A 16,382-nucleotide genomic window follows, 5' to 3' on the forward strand; every position below is an offset into this window, starting at 1 on the left:
TAAATTATTACTGTGGTTTTGATGTTCCACGGTAAAACATCTCTATTATCCTGTTTTTGGCATTTTTTGCTGTATAAAAATAATAATAGTGTCTCCCTGATTTTTCAGACACAAATATATCTGTTGAAAATAGTCTGGTGTAGGCCAGAGAGACAGAAGTGTGCTTTTGCTGTTCCATGGTAAAAAATCTGTATTATCCTGCTTTTTGCATTTTTTGCTGTAAAAAAAAAAAAAAAATAGTGTCTCCCTGATTTTTCAGACACAAATATATCTGTTGAAAATAGTCTGGTGTAGGCCCGAGAAATACAAGTGTGGTTTTGCAGTTCCATGGTACAAACCTCTGTATTATCCACTTTTGGGCCATTTGTAGCTAAAAAAAACAGTTTGAGTGTGTCGCTCACTGTTCAGCCGCAAATATATATATATTTTAAAAAGCCTGGTATACACCAGTAAATTATTACTGTGGTTTTGATGTTCCACGGTAAAACATCTCTATTATCCTGTTTTTGGCATTTTTTGCTGTATAAAAATAATAATAGTGTCTCCCTGATTTTTCAGACCCAAATATATCTGTTGAAAATAGTCTGGTGTAGGCCAGAGATACAGAAGTGTGCTTTTGCTGTTCCACGGTAAAAAATCTCTATTATCCTGCTTTTTGCATTTTTTGCTGTAAAAAAAAAAAACATAGTGTCTCCCTGATTTTTCAGACACAAATATATCTGTTGAAAATAGTCTGGTGTAGGCCCGAGAAATACAAGTGTGGTTTTGCAGTTCCACGGTACAAACCTCTGTATTATCCACTTTTGGGCCATTTGTATCTAAAAAAAACAGTTTGTGTGTGTCGCTCACTGTTCAGCCGCAAATATATATATATTTTAAAAAGCCTGGTATACACCAGTAAATTATTACTGTGGTTTTGATGCTTCACGGTAAAACATCTCTATTATCCTGTTTTTGGCATTTTTTGCTGTATAAAAATAATAATAGTGTCTCCCTGATTTTTCAGACACAAATATATCTGTTGGAAATAGTCTGGTGTAGGCCCGAGAAATACAAGTGTGGATTTGCAGTTCCACGGTACAAACCTCTGTATTATCCACTTTTGGGCCATCTAAAAAAAACAGTTTGAGTGTGTCGCTCACTGTTCAGCCGCAAATTTATATATATTTTAAAAAGCCTCGTATACACCAGTAATTTATTACTGTGGTTTTGATGCTCCACGGTAAAACATCTCTATTATCCTGTTTTTGGCATTTTTTGCTGAATAAAAATAATAATAGTGTCTCCCTGATTTTTCAGACACAAATATATCTGTTGAAAATAGTCTGGTGTAGGCCAGAGAGACAGAAGTGTGCTTTTGCTGTTCCACTGTAAAAAATCTGTATTATCCTGCTTTTTGCATTTTTTGCTGTAAAAAAAAAAAAAATAGTGTCTCCCTGATTTTTCAGACACAAATATATCTGTTGGAAATAGTCTGGTGTAGGCCTCGTGAAATACAAGTGTGGATTTGCACTTCCACGGTACAAACCTCTGTATTATCCACTTTTGTGCCATTTGTATCTAAAAAAAACAGTTTGGGTGTGTCGCTCACTGTTCAGCCGCAAATATATATATATTTTAAAAAGCCTGGTATACACCAGTAAATTATTACTGTGGTTTTGATGTTCCACAGTAAAACATCTCTATTATCCTGTTTTTGGCATTTTTTGCTGTATAAAAATAATAATAGTGTCTCCCTGATTTTTCAGACACAAATATATCTGTTGAAAATAGTCTGGTGTAGGCCAGAGAGACAGAAGTGTGCTTTTGCTGTTCCACGGTAAAAAATCTGTATTATCCTGCTTTTTGCATTTTTTGCTGTAAAAAAAAAAAAAAATAGTGTCTCCCTGATTTTTCAGACACAAATATATCTGTTGAAAATAGTCTGTTGTAGGCCCGAGAAATGCAAGTGTGGTTTTGCAGTTCCACGGTACAAACCTCTGTATTATCCACTTTTGGGCCATTTGTATCTAAAAAAAACAGTTTGAGTGTGTCGCTCACTGTTCAGCCGCAAATATATATTTTAAAAAGCCTGGTATACACCAGTAAATTATTACTGTGGTTTTGATGTTCCACGGTAAAACATCTCTATTATCCTGTTTTTGGCATTTTTTGCTGTATAAAAATAGTAATAGTGTCTCCCTGATTTTTCAGACCCAAATATATCTGTTGAAAATAGTCTGGTGTAGGCCAGAGATACAGAAGTGTGCTTTTGCTGTTCCACGGTAAAAAATCTCTATTATCCTGCTTTTTGCAATTTTTGCTGTAAAAAAAAAAAAATAGTGTCTCCCTGATTTTTCAGACACAAATATATCTGTTGAAAATAGTCTGGTGTAGGCCCGAGAAATACAAGTGTGGTTTTGCAGTTCCACTGTACAAACCTCTGTATTATCCACTTTTTGGCCATCTAAAAAAAACAGTTTGAGTGTGTCGCTCACTGTTCAGCCGCAAATATATATATATTTTAAAAAGCCTGGTATACACCAGTAAATTATTACTGTGGTTTTGATGTTCCACGGTAAAACATCTCTATTATCCTGTTTTTGGCATTTTTTGCTGTATAAAAATAATAATAGTGTCTCCCTGATTTTTCAGACACAAATATATCTGTTGAAAATAGTCTGGTGTAGGCCAGAGAGACAGAAGTGTGCTTTTGCTGTTCCACGGTAAAAAATCTGTATTATCCTGCTTTTTGCATTTTTTGCTGTAAAAAAAAAAAAAAATAGTGTCTCCCTGATTTTTCAGACACAAATATATCTGTTGAAAATAGTCTGGTGTAGGCCCGAGAAATACAAGTGTGGTTTTGCAGTTCCACGGTACAAACCTCTGTATTATCCACTTTTGGGCCATTTGTATCTAAAAAAAACAGTTTGAGTGTGTCGCTCACTGTTCAGCCGCAAATATATATATATTTTAAAAAGCCTGGTATACACCAGTAAATTATTACTGTGGTTTTGATGTTTCACGGTAAAACATCTCTATTATCCTGTTTTTGGCATTTTTTGCTGTATAAAAATAATAATAGTGTCTCCCTGATTTTTCAGACACAAATATATCTGTTGAAAATAGTCTGGTGTAGGCCAGTGAGACAGAAGTGTGCTTTTGCTGTTCCACGGTAAAAAATCTCTATTATCCTGCTTTTTGCATTTTTTGCTGTAAAAAAAAAAAAATAGTGTATCCCTGATTTTTCAGACACAAATATATCTGTTGAAAATAGTCTGGTGTAGGCCCTAGAAATACAAGTGTGGATTTACAGTTCCACGGTACAAACCTCTGTATTATCCACTTTTGGGCCATTTGTATCTAAAAATAACAGTTTGAGTGTGTCGCTCACTGTTCAGCCGCAAATATATATATATTTTAAAAAGCCTGGTATACACCAGTAAATTATTACTGTGGTTTTGATGTTCCACGGTAAAACATCTCTATTATCCTGTTTTTGGCATTTTCTGCTGTATAAAAATAATAATAGTGTCTCCCTGATTTTTCAGACACAAATATATCTGTTGAAAATAGTCTGGTGTAGGCCAGAGAGACAGAAGTGTGCTTTTGCTGTTCCACGGTAAAAAATCTCTCTTATCCTGCTTTTTGCATTTTTTGCTGTAAAAAAAAAAAATAGTGTATCCCTGATTTTTCAGACACAAATGTATCTGTTGAAAATAGTCTGGTGTAGGCCCGAGAAATACAAGTGTGGATTTACAGTTCCACGGTACAAACCTCTGTATTATCCACTTTTGGGCCATTTGTATCTAAAAATAACAGTTTGTGTGTGTCGCTCACTGTTCAGCCGCAAATATGTATATATTTTAAAATGCCTGGTATACACCAGTAAATTATTACTGTGGTTTTGATGTTCCACGGTAAAACATCTCTTTTATCCTGTTTTTGGCATTTTTTGCTGTATAAAAATAATAATAGTGTCTCCCTGATTTTTCAGACACAAATATATCTGTTGAAAATAGTCTGGTGTAGGCCAGAGAGACAGAAGTGTGCTTTTGCTGTTCCACGGTAAAAAATCTGTATTATCCTGCTTTTTGCATTTTTTGCTGTAAAAAAAAAAAAAAAATAGTGTATCCCTGATTTTTCAGACACAAATATATCTGTTGAAAATAGTCTGGTGTAGGCCCGAGAAATACAAGTGTGGTTTTGCAGTTCCACGGTACAAACCTCTGTATTATCCACTTTTGGGCCATCTAAAAAAAACAGTTTGAGTGTGTCGCTCACTGTTCAGCCGCAAATATATATATATTTTAAAAAGCCTGGTATACACCAGTAAATTATTACTGTGGTTTTGATTTTCCACAGTAAAACATCTCTATTATCCTGTTTTTGGCATTTTTTGCTGTATAAAAATAATAATAGTGTCTCCCTGATTTTTCAGACACAAATATATCTGTTGAAAATAGTCTGGTGTATGCCAGAGAGACAGAAGTGTGCTTTTGCTGTTCCACGGTAAAAAATCTCTATTATCCTGCTTTTTGCATTTTTTGCTGTAAAAAAAAAAACATAGTGTCTCCCTGATTTTTCAGACACAAATATATCTGTTGAAAATAGTCTGGTGTAGGCCCGAGAAATACAAGTGTGGTTTTGCAGTTCCGCGGTACAAACCTCTGTATTATCCACTTTTGGGCCATTTGTATCTAAAAAAAACAGTTTGCGTGTGTCGCTCACTGATCAGCCGCAAATATATATATATTTAAAAAGCCTGGTATACACCAGTAAATTATTACTGTGGTTTTGATGTTCCACGGTAAAACATCTCTATTATCCTGTTTTTGGCATTTTTTGCTGTATAAAAATAATAATAGTGTCTCCCTGATTTTTCAGACACAAATATATCTGTTGAAAATAGTCTGGTGTAGGCCAGAGAGACAGAAGTGTGCTTTTGCTGTTCCATGGTAAAAAATCTGTATTATCCTGCTTTTTGCATTTTTTGCTGTAAAAAAAAAAAAAAAATAGTGTCTCCCTGATTTTTCAGACACAAATATATCTGTTGAAAATAGTCTGGTGTAGGCCCGAGAAATACAAGTGTGGTTTTGCAGTTCCACGGTACAAACCTCTGTATTATCCACTTTTGGGCCATTTGTAGCTAAAAAAAACAGTTTGAGTGTGTCGCTCACTGTTCAGCCGCAAATATATATATATTTTAAAAAGCCTGGTATACACCAGTAAATTATTACTGTGGTTTTGATGTTCCACGGTAAAACATCTCTATTATCCTGTTTTTGGCATTTTTTGCTGTATAAAAATAATAATAGTGTCTCCCTGATTTTTCAGACCCAAATATATCTGTTGAAAATAGTCTGGTGTAGGCCAGAGATACAGAAGTGTGCTTTTGCTGTTCCACGGTAAAAAATCTCTATTATCCTGCTTTTTGCATTTTTTGCTGTAAAAAAAAAAAACATAGTGTCTCCCTGATTTTTCAGACACAAATATATCTGTTGAAAATAGTCTGGTGTAGGCCCGAGAAATACAAGTGTGGTTTTGCAGTTCCACGGTACAAACCTCTGTATTATCCACTTTTGGGCCATTTGTATCTAAAAAAAACAGTTTGTGTGTGTCGCTCACTGTTCAGCCGCAAATATATATATATTTTAAAAAGCCTGGTATACACCAGTAAATTATTACTGTGGTATTGATGCTTCACGGTAAAACATCTCTATTATCCTGTTTTTGGCATTTTTTGCTGTATAAAAATAATAATAGTGTCTCCCTGATTTTTCAGACACAAATATATCTGTTGAAAATAGTCTGGTGTAGGCCAGAGAGACAGAAGTGTGCTTTTGCTGTTCCACAGTAAAAAATCTCTATTATCCTGCTTTTTGCATTTTTTGCTGTAAAAAAAAAAAAATAGTGTCTCTCTGATTTTTCAGACACAAATATATCTGTTGGAAATAGTGTGGTGTAGGCCCGAGAAATACAAGTGTGGATTTGCAGTTCCACGGTACAAACCTCTGTATTATCCACTTTTGGGCCATCTAAAAAAAACAGTTTGAGTGTGTCGCTCACTGTTCAGCCGCAAATTTAAATATATTTTAAAAAGCCTCGTATACACCAGTAAATTATTACTGTGGTTTTGATGCTCCACGGTAAAACATCTCTATTATCCTGTTTTTGGCATTTTTTGCTGAATAAAAATAATAATAGTGTCTCCCTGATTTTTCAGACACAAATATGTCTGTTGAAAATAGTCTGGTGTAGGCCAGAGAGACAGAAGTGTGCTTTTGCTGTTCCACTGTAAAAAATCTGTATTATCCTGCTTTTTGCATTTTTTGCTGTAAAAAAAAAAAAAATAGTGTCTCCCTGATTTTTCAGACACAAATATATCTGTTGGAAATAGTCTGGTGTAGGCCTCGTGAACTACAAGTGTGGATTTGCACTTCCACGGTACAAACCTCTGTATTATCCACTTTTGTGCCATTTGTATCTAAAAAAAACAGTTTGGGTGTGTCGCTCACTGTTCAGCCGCAAATATATATATATTTTAAAAAGCCTGGTATACACCAGTAAATTATTACTGTGGTTTTGATGTTCCACAGTAAAACATCTCTATTATCCTGTTTTTGGCATTTTTTGCTGTATAAAAATAATAATAGTGTCTCCCTGATTTTTCAGACACAAATATATCTGTTGAAAATAGTCTGGTGTAGGCCCGAGAAATACAAGTGTGGATTTGCAGTTCCACGGTACAAACCTCTGTATTATCCACTTTTGGGCCATCTAAAAAAAACAGTTTGAGTGTGTCGCTCACTGTTCAGCCGCAAATTTATATATATTTTAAAAAGCCTCGTATACACCAGTAAATTATTACTGTGGTTTTGATGCTCCACGGTAAAACATCTCTATTATCCTGTTTTTGGCATTTTTTGCTGAATAAAAATAATAATAGTGTCTCCCTGATTTTTCAGACACAAATATATCTGTTGAAAATAGTCAGGTGTAGGCCAGAGAGACAGAAGTGTGCTTTTGCTGTTCCACTGTAAAAAATCTGTATTATCCTGCTTTTTGCATTTTTTGCTGTAAAAAAAAAAAAAATAGTGTCTCCCTGATTTTTCAGACACAAATATATCTGTTGGAAATAGTCTGGTGTAGGCCTCGTGAAATACAAGTGTGGATTTGCACTTCCACGGTACAAACCTCTGTATTATCCACTTTTGTGCCATTTGTATCTAAAAAAAACAGTTTGGGTGTGTCGCTCACTGTTCAGCCGCAAATATATATATATTTTAAAAAGCCTGGTATACACCAGTAAATTATTACTGTGGTTTTGATGTTCCACAGTAAAACATCTCTATTATCCTGTTTTTGGCATTTTTTGCTGTATAAAAATAATAATAGTGTCTCCCTGATTTTTCAGACACAAATATATCTGTTGAAAATAGTCTGGTGTAGGCCAGAGAGACAGAAGTGTGCTTTTGCTGTTCCACGGTAAAAAAATCTGTATTATCCTGCTTTTTGCATTTTTTGCTGTAAAAAAAAAAAAAAAATAGTGTCTCCCTGATTTTTCAGACACAAATATATCTGTTGAAAATAGTCTGGTGTAGGCCCGAGAAATACAAGTGTGGTTTTGCAGTTCCACGGTACAAACCTCTGTATTATCCACTTTTGGGCCATTTGTATCTAAAAAAAACAGTTTGAGTGTGTCGCTCACTGTTCAGCCGCAAATATATATATATTTTAAAAAGCCTGGTATACACCAGTAAATTATTACTGTGGTTTTGATGTTCCACGGTAAAACATCTCTATTATCCTGTTTTTGGCATTTTTTGCTGTATAAAAATAATAATAGTGTCTCCCTGATTTTTCAGACCCAAATATATCTGTTGAAAATAGTCTGGTGTAGGCCAGAGATACAGAAGTGTGCTTTTGCTGTTCCACGGTAAAAAATCTCTATTATCCTGCTTTTTGCATTTTTTGCTGTAAAAAAAAAAACATAGTGTCTCCCTGATTTTTCAGACACAAATATATCTGTTGAAAATAGTCTGGTATAGGCCCGAGAAATACAAGTGTGGTTTTGCAGTTCCACGGTACAAACCTCTGTATTATCCACTTTTGGGCCATTTGTATCTAAAAAAAACAGTTTGTGTGTGTCGCTCACTGTTCAGCCGCAAATATATATATATTTTAAAAAGCCTGGTATACACCAGTAAATTATTACTGTGGTTTTGATGCTTCACGGTAAAACATCTCTATTATCCTGTTTTTGGCATTTTTTGCTGTATAAAAATAATAATAGTGTCTCCCTGATTTTTCAGACACAAATATATCTGTTGGAAATAGTCTGGTGTAGGCCCGAGAAATACAAGTGTGGATTTGCAGTTCCACGGTACAAACCTCTGTATTATCCACTTTTGGGCCATCTAACAAAAACAGTTTGAGTGTGTCGCTCACTGTTCAGCCGCAAATTTATATATATTTTAAAAAGCCTCGTATACACCAGTAAATTATTACTGTGGTTTTGATGCTCCACGGTAAAACATCTCTATTATCCTGTTTTTGGCATTTTTTGCTGAATAAAAATAATAATAGTGTCTCCCTGATTTTTCAGACACAAATATATCTGTTGAAAATAGTCTGGTGTAGGCCAGAGAGACAGAAGTGTGCTTTTGCTGTTCCACTGTAAAAAATCTGTATTATCCTGCTTTTTGCATTTTTTGCTGTAAAAAAAAAAAAAATAGTGTCTCCCTGATTTTTCAGACACAAATATATCTGTTGGAAATAGTCTGGTGTAGGCCTCGTGAAATACAAGTGTGGATTTGCACTTCCACGGTACAAACCTCTGTATTATCCACTTTTGTGCCATTTGTATCTAAAAAAAACAGTTTGGGTGTGTCGCTCACTGTTCAGCCGCAAATATATATATATTTTAAAAAGCCTGGTATACACCAGTAAATTATTACTGTGGTTTTGATGTTCCACAGTAAAACATCTCTATTATCCTGTTTTTGGCATTTTTTGCTGTATAAAAATAATAATAGTGTCTCCCTGATTTTTCAGACACAAATATATCTGTTGAAAATAGTCTGGTGTAGGCCAGAGAGACAGAAGTGTGCTTTTGCTGTTCCACGGTAAAAAATCTGTATTATCCTGCTTTTTGCATTTTTTGCTGTAAAAAAAAAAAAAAATAGTGTCTCCCTGATTTTTCAGACACAAATATATCTGTTGAAAATAGTCTGTTGTAGGCCCGAGAAATACAAGTGTGGTTTTGCAGTTCCACGGTACAAACCTCTGTATTATCCACTTTTGGGCCATTTGTATCTAAAAAAAACAGTTTGAGTGTGTCGCTCACTGTTCAGCCGCAAATATATATATATTTTAAAAAGCCTGGTATACACCAGTAAATTATTACTGTGGTTTTGATGTTCCACGGTAAAACATCTCTATTATCCTGTTTTTGGCATTTTTTGCTGTATAAAAATAATAATAGTGTCTCCCTGATTTTTCAGACCCAAATATATCTGTTGAAAATAGTCTGGTGTAGGCCCGAGAAATACAAGTGTGGTTTTGCAGTTCCACTGTACAAACCTCTGTATTATCCACTTTTTGGCCATCTAAAAAAAACAGTTTGAGTGTGTCGCTCACTGTTCAGCCGCAAATATATATATATTTTAAAAAGCCTGGTATACACCAGTAAATTATTACTGTGGTTTTGATGTTCCACGGTAAAACATCTCTATTATCCTGTTTTTGGCATTTTTTGCTGTATAAAAATAATAATAGTGTCTCCCTGATTTTTCAGACACAAATATATCTGTTGAAAATAGTCTGGTGTAGGCCAGAGAGACAGAAGTGTGCTTTTGCTGTTCCACGGTAAAAAATCTCTATTATCCTGCTTTTTGCATTTTTTGCTGTAAAAAAAAAAAAAAATAGTGTATCCCTGATTTTTCAGACACAAATATATCTGTTGAAAATAGTCTGGTGTAGGCCCGAGAAATACAAGTGTGGATTTACAGTTCCACGGTACAAACCTCTGTATTATCCACTTTTGGGCCATTTGTATCTAAAAATAACAGTTTGAGTGTGTCGCTCACTGTTCAGCCGCAAATATATATATATTTTAAAAAGCCTGGTATACACCAGTAAATTATTACTGTGGTTTTGATGTTTCACGGTAAAACATCTCTATTATCCTGTTTTTGGCATTTTTTGCTGTATAAAAATAATAATAGTGTCTCCCTGATTTTTCAGACACAAATATATCTGTTGAAAATAGTCTGGTGTAGGCCAGTGAGACAGAAGTGTGCTTTTGCTGTTCCACGGTAAAAAATCTCTATTATCCTGCTTTTTGCATTTTTTGCTGTAAAAAAAAAAAAATAGTGTATCCCTGATTTTTCAGACACAAATATATCTGTTGAAAATAGTCTGGTGTAGGCCCTAGAAATACAAGTGTGGATTTACAGTTCCACGGTACAAACCTCTGTATTATCCACTTTTGGGCCATTTGTATCTAAAAATAACAGTTTGAGTGTGTCGCTCACTGTTCAGCCGCAAATATATATATATTTTAAAAAGCCTGGTATACACCAGTAAATTATTACTGTGGTTTTGATGTTCCACGGTAAAACATCTCTATTATCCTGTTTTTGGCATTTTCTGCTGTATAAAAATAATAATAGTGTCTCCCTGATTTTTCAGACACAAATATATCTGTTGAAAATAGTCTGGTGTAGGCCAGAGAGACAGAAGTGTGCTTTTGCTGTTCCACGGTAAAAAATCTCTCTTATCCTGCTTTTTGCATTTTTTGCTGTAAAAAAAAAAAATAGTGTATCCCTGATTTTTCAGACACAAATATATCTGTTGAAAATAGTCTGGTGTAGGCCCGAGAAATACAAGTGTGGATTTACAGTTCCACGGTACAAACCTCTGTATTATCCACTTTTGGGCCATTTGTATCTAAAAATAACAGTTTGTGTGTGTCGCTCACTGTTCAGCCGCAAATATGTATATATTTTAAAATGCCTGGTATACACCAGTAAATTATTACTGTGGTTTTGATGTTCCACGGTAAAACATCTCTTTTATCCTGTTTTTGGCATTTTTTGCTGTATAAAAATAATAATAGTGTCTCCCTGATTTTTCAGACACAAATATATCTGTTGAAAATAGTCTGGTGTAGGCCAGAGAGACAGAAGTGTGCTTTTGCTGTTCCACGGTAAAAAATCTGTATTATCCTGCTTTTTGCATTTTTTGCTGTAAAAAAAAAAAAAAAATAGTGTATCCCTGATTTTTCAGACACAAATATATCTGTTGAAAATAGTCTGGTGTAGGCCCGAGAAATACAAGTGTGGTTTTGCAGTTCCACGGTACAAACCTCTGTATTATCCACTTTTGGGCCATCTAAAAAAAACAGTTTGAGTGTGTCGCTCACTGTTCAGCCGCAAATATATATATATTTTAAAAAGCCTGGTATACACCAGTAAATTATTACTGTGGTTTTGATTTTCCACAGTAAAACATCTCTATTATCCTGTTTTTGGCATTTTTTGCTGTATAAAAATAATAATAGTGTCTCCCTGATTTTTCAGACACAAATATATCTGTTGAAAATAGTCTGGTGTATGCCAGAGAGACAGAAGTGTGCTTTTGCTGTTCCACGGTAAAAAATCTGTATTATCCTGCTTTTTGCATTTTTTGCTGTAAAAAAAAAAACATAGTGTCTCCCTGATTTTTCAGACACAAATATATCTGTTGAAAATAGTCTGGTGTAGGCCCGAGAAATACAAGTGTGGTTTTGCAGTTCCACGGTACAAACCTCTGTATTATCCACTTTTGGGCCATTTGTATCTAAAAAAAACAGTTTGCGTGTGTCGCTCACTGATCAGCCGCAAATATATATATATTTTAAAAAGCCTGGTATACACCAGTAAATTATTACTGTGGTTTTGATGTTCCACGGTAAAACATCTCTATTATCCTGTTTTTGGCATTTTTTGCTGTATAAAAATAATAATAGTGTCTCCCTGATTTTTCAGACACAAATATATCTGTTGAAAATAGTCTGGTGTAGGCCAGAGAGACAGAAGTGTGCTTTTGCTGTTCCATGGTAAAAAATCTGTATTATCCTGCTTTTTGCATTTTTTGCTGTAAAAAAAAAAAAAAAATAGTGTCTCCCTGATTTTTCAGACACAAATATATCTGTTGAAAATAGTCTGGTGTAGGCCCGAGAAATACAAGTGTGGTTTTGCAGTTCCACGGTACAAACCTCTGTATTATCCACTTTTGGGCCATTTGTAGCTAAAAAAAACAGTTTGAGTGTGTCGCTCACTGTTCAGCCGCAAATATATATATATTTTAAAAAGCCTGGTATACACCAGTAAATTATTACTGTGGTTTTGATGTTCCACGGTAAAACATCTCTATTATCCTGTTTTTGGCATTTTTTGCTGTATAAAAATAATAATAGTGTCTCCCTGATTTTTCAGACCCAAATATATCTGTTGAAAATAGTCTGGTGTAGGCCAGAGATACAGAAGTGTGCTTTTGCTGTTCCACGGTAAAAAATCTCTATTATCCTGCTTTTTGCATTTTTTGCTGTAAAAAAAAAAAACATAGTGTCTCCCTGATTTTTCAGACACAAATATATCTGTTGAAAATAGTCTGGTGTAGGCCCGAGAAATACAAGTGTGGTTTTGCAGTTCCACGGTACAAACCTCTGTATTATCCACTTTTGGGCCATTTGTATCTAAAAAAAACAGTTTGCGTGTGTCGCTCACTGTTCAGCCGCAAATATATATATATTTTAAAAAGCCTGGTATACACCAGTAAATTATTACTGTGGTATTGATGCTTCACGGTAAACATCTCTATTATCCTGTTTTTGGCATTTTTTGCTGTATAAAAATAATAATAGTGTCTCCCTGATTTTTCAGACACAAATATATCTGTTGAAAATAGTCTGGTGTAGGCCAGAGAGACAGAAGTGTGCTTTTGCTGTTCCACAGTAAAAAATCTCTATTATCCTGCTTTTTGCATTTTTTGCTGTAAAAAAAAAAAAATAGTGTCTCTCTGATTTTTCAGACACAAATATATCTGTTGGAAATAGTCTGGTGTAGGCCCGAGAAATACAAGTGTGGATTTACAGATCCACGGTACAAACCTCTGTATTATCCACTTTTGGGCCATCTAAAAAAAACAGTTTGAGTGTGTCGCTCACTGTTCAGCCGCAAATTTATATATATTTTAAAAAGCCTCGTATACACCAGTAAATTATTACTGTGGTTTTGATGCTCCACGGTAAAACATCTCTATTATCCTGTTTTTGGCATTTTTTGCTGAATAAAAATAATAATAGTGTCTCCCTGATTTTTCAGACACAAATATGTCTGTTGAAAATAGTCTGGTGTAGGCCAGAGAGACAGAAGTGTGCTTTTGCTGTTCCACTGTAAAAAATCTGTATTATCCTGCTTTTTGCATTTTTTGCTGTAAAAAAAAAAAAAATAGTGTCTCCCTGATTTTTCAGACACAAATATATCTGTTGGAAATAGTCTGGTGTAGGCCCGAGAAATACAAGTGTGGATTTGCAGTTCCACGGTACAAACCTCTGTATTATCCACTTTTGGGCCATCTAACAAAAACAGTTTGAGTGTGTCGCTCACTGTTCAGCCGCAAATTTATATATATTTTAAAAAGCCTCGTATACACCAGTAAATTATTACTGTGGTTTTGATGCTCCACGGTAAAACATCTCTATTATCCTGTTTTTGGCATTTTTTGCTGAATAAAAATAATAATAGTGTCTCCCTGATTTTTCAGACACAAATATATCTGTTGAAAATAGTCTGGTGTAGGCCAGAGAGACAGAAGTGTGCTTTTGCTGTTCCACTGTAAAAAATCTGTATTATCCTGCTTTTTGCATTTTTTGCTGTAAAAAAAAAAAAAATAGTGTCTCCCTGATTTTTCAGACACAAATATATCTGTTGGAAATAGTCTGGTGTAGGCCTCGTGAAATACAAGTGTGGATTTGCACTTCCACGGTACAAACCTCTGTATTATCCACTTTTGTGCCATTTGTATCTAAAAAAAACAGTTTGGGTGTGTCGCTCACTGTTCAGCCGCAAATATATATATATTTTAAAAAGCCTGGTATACACCAGTAAATTATTACTGTGGTTTTGATGTTCCACAGTAAAACATCTCTATTATCCTGTTTTTGGCATTTTTTGCTGTATAAAAATAATAATAGTGTCTCCCTGATTTTTCAGACACAAATATATCTGTTGAAAATAGTCTGGTGTAGGCCAGAGAGACAGAAGTGTGCTTTTGCTGTTCCACGGTAAAAAATCTGTATTATCCTGCTTTTTGCATTTTTTGCTGTAAAAAAAAAAAAAAATAGTGTCTCCCTGATTTTTCAGACACAAATATATCTGTTGAAAATAGTCTGTTGTAGGCCCGAGAAATACAAGTGTGGTTTTGCAGTTCCACGGTACAAACCTCTGTATTATCCACTTTTGGGCCATTTGTATCTAAAAAAAACAGTTTGAGTGTGTCGCTCACTGTTCAGCCGCAAATATATATATATTTTAAAAAGCCTGGTATACACCAGTAAATTATTACTGTGGTTTTGATGTTCCACGGTAAAACATCTCTATTATCCTGTTTTTGGCATTTTTTGCTGTATAAAAATAATAATAGTGTCTCCCTGATTTTTCAGACCCAAATATATCTGTTGAAAATAGTCTGGTGTAGGCCCGAGAAATACAAGTGTGGTTTTGCAGTTCCACTGTACAAACCTCTGTATTATCCACTTTTTGGCCATCTAAAAAAAACAGTTTGAGTGTGTCGCTCACTGTTCAGCCGCAAATATATATATATTTTAAAAAGCCTGGTATACACCAGTAAATTATTACTGTGGTTTTGATGTTCCACGGTAAAACATCTCTATTATCCTGTTTTTGGCATTTTTTGCTGTATAAAAATAATAATAGTGTCTCCCTGATTTTTCAGACACAAATATATCTGTTGAAAATAGTCTGGTGTAGGCCAGAGAGACAGAAGTGTGCTTTTGCTGTTCCACGGTAAAAAATCTCTATTATCCTGCTTTTTGCATTTTTTGCTGTAAAAAAAAAAAAAAATAGTGTATCCCTGATTTTTCAGACACAAATATATCTGTTGAAAATAGTCTGGTGTAGGCCCGAGAAATACAAGTGTGGATTTACAGTTCCACGGTACAAACCTCTGTATTATCCACTTTTGGGCCATTTGTATCTAAAAATAACAGTTTGAGTGTGTCGCTCACTGTTCAGCCGCAAATATATATATATTTTAAAAAGCCTGGTATACACCAGTAAATTATTACTGTGGTTTTGATGTTTCACGGTAAAACATCTCTATTATCCTGTTTTTGGCATTTTTTGCTGTATAAAAATAATAATAGTGTCTCCCTGATTTTTCAGACACAAATATATCTGTTGAAAATAGTCTGGTGTAGGCCAGTGAGACAGAAGTGTGCTTTTGCTGTTCCACGGTAAAAAATCTCTATTATCCTGCTTTTTGCATTTTTTGCTGTAAAAAAAAAAAAATAGTGTATCCCTGATTTTTCAGACACAAATATATCTGTTGAAAATAGTCTGGTGTAGGCCCTAGAAATACAAGTGTGGATTTACAGTTCCACGGTACAAACCTCTGTATTATCCACTTTTGGGCCATTTGTATCTAAAAATAACAGTTTGAGTGTGTCGCTCACTGTTCAGCCGCAAATATATATATATTTTAAAAAGCCTGGTATACACCAGTAAATTATTACTGTGGTTTTGATGTTCCACGGTAAAACATCTCTATTATCCTGTTTTTGGCATTTTCTGCTGTATAAAAATAATAATAGTGTCTCCCTGATTTTTCAGACACAAATATATCTGTTGAAAATAGTCTGGTGTAGGCCAGAGAGACAGAAGTGTGCTTTTGCTGTTCCACGGTAAAAAATCTCTCTTATCCTGCTTTTTGCATTTTTTGCTGTAAAAAAAAAAAATAGTGTATCCCTGATTTTTCAGACACAAATATATCTGTTGAAAATAGTCTGGTGTAGGCCCGAGAAATACAAGTGTGGATTTACAGTTCCACGGTACAAACCTCTGTATTATCCACTTTTGGGCCATTTGTATCTAAAAATAACAGTTTGTGTGTGTCGCTCACTGTTCAGCCGCAAATATGTATATATTTTAAAATGCCTGGTATACACCAGTAAATTATTACTGTGGTTTTGATGTTCCACGGTAAAACATCTCTTTTATCCTGTTTTTGGCATTTTTTGCTGTATAAAAATAATAATAGTGTCTCCCTGATTTTTCAGACACAAATATATCTGTTGAAAATAGTCTGGTGTAGGCCAGAGAGACAGAAGTGTGCTT

The sequence above is a fragment of the Phyllobates terribilis genome, unplaced genomic scaffold (genome assembly GCF_046119375.1).
Source record: "Phyllobates terribilis strain yellow unplaced genomic scaffold, ASM4611937v1 Scaffold_2__4_contigs__length_985480577, whole genome shotgun sequence".
Taxonomy (NCBI): domain Eukaryota; kingdom Metazoa; phylum Chordata; class Amphibia; order Anura; family Dendrobatidae; genus Phyllobates; species Phyllobates terribilis.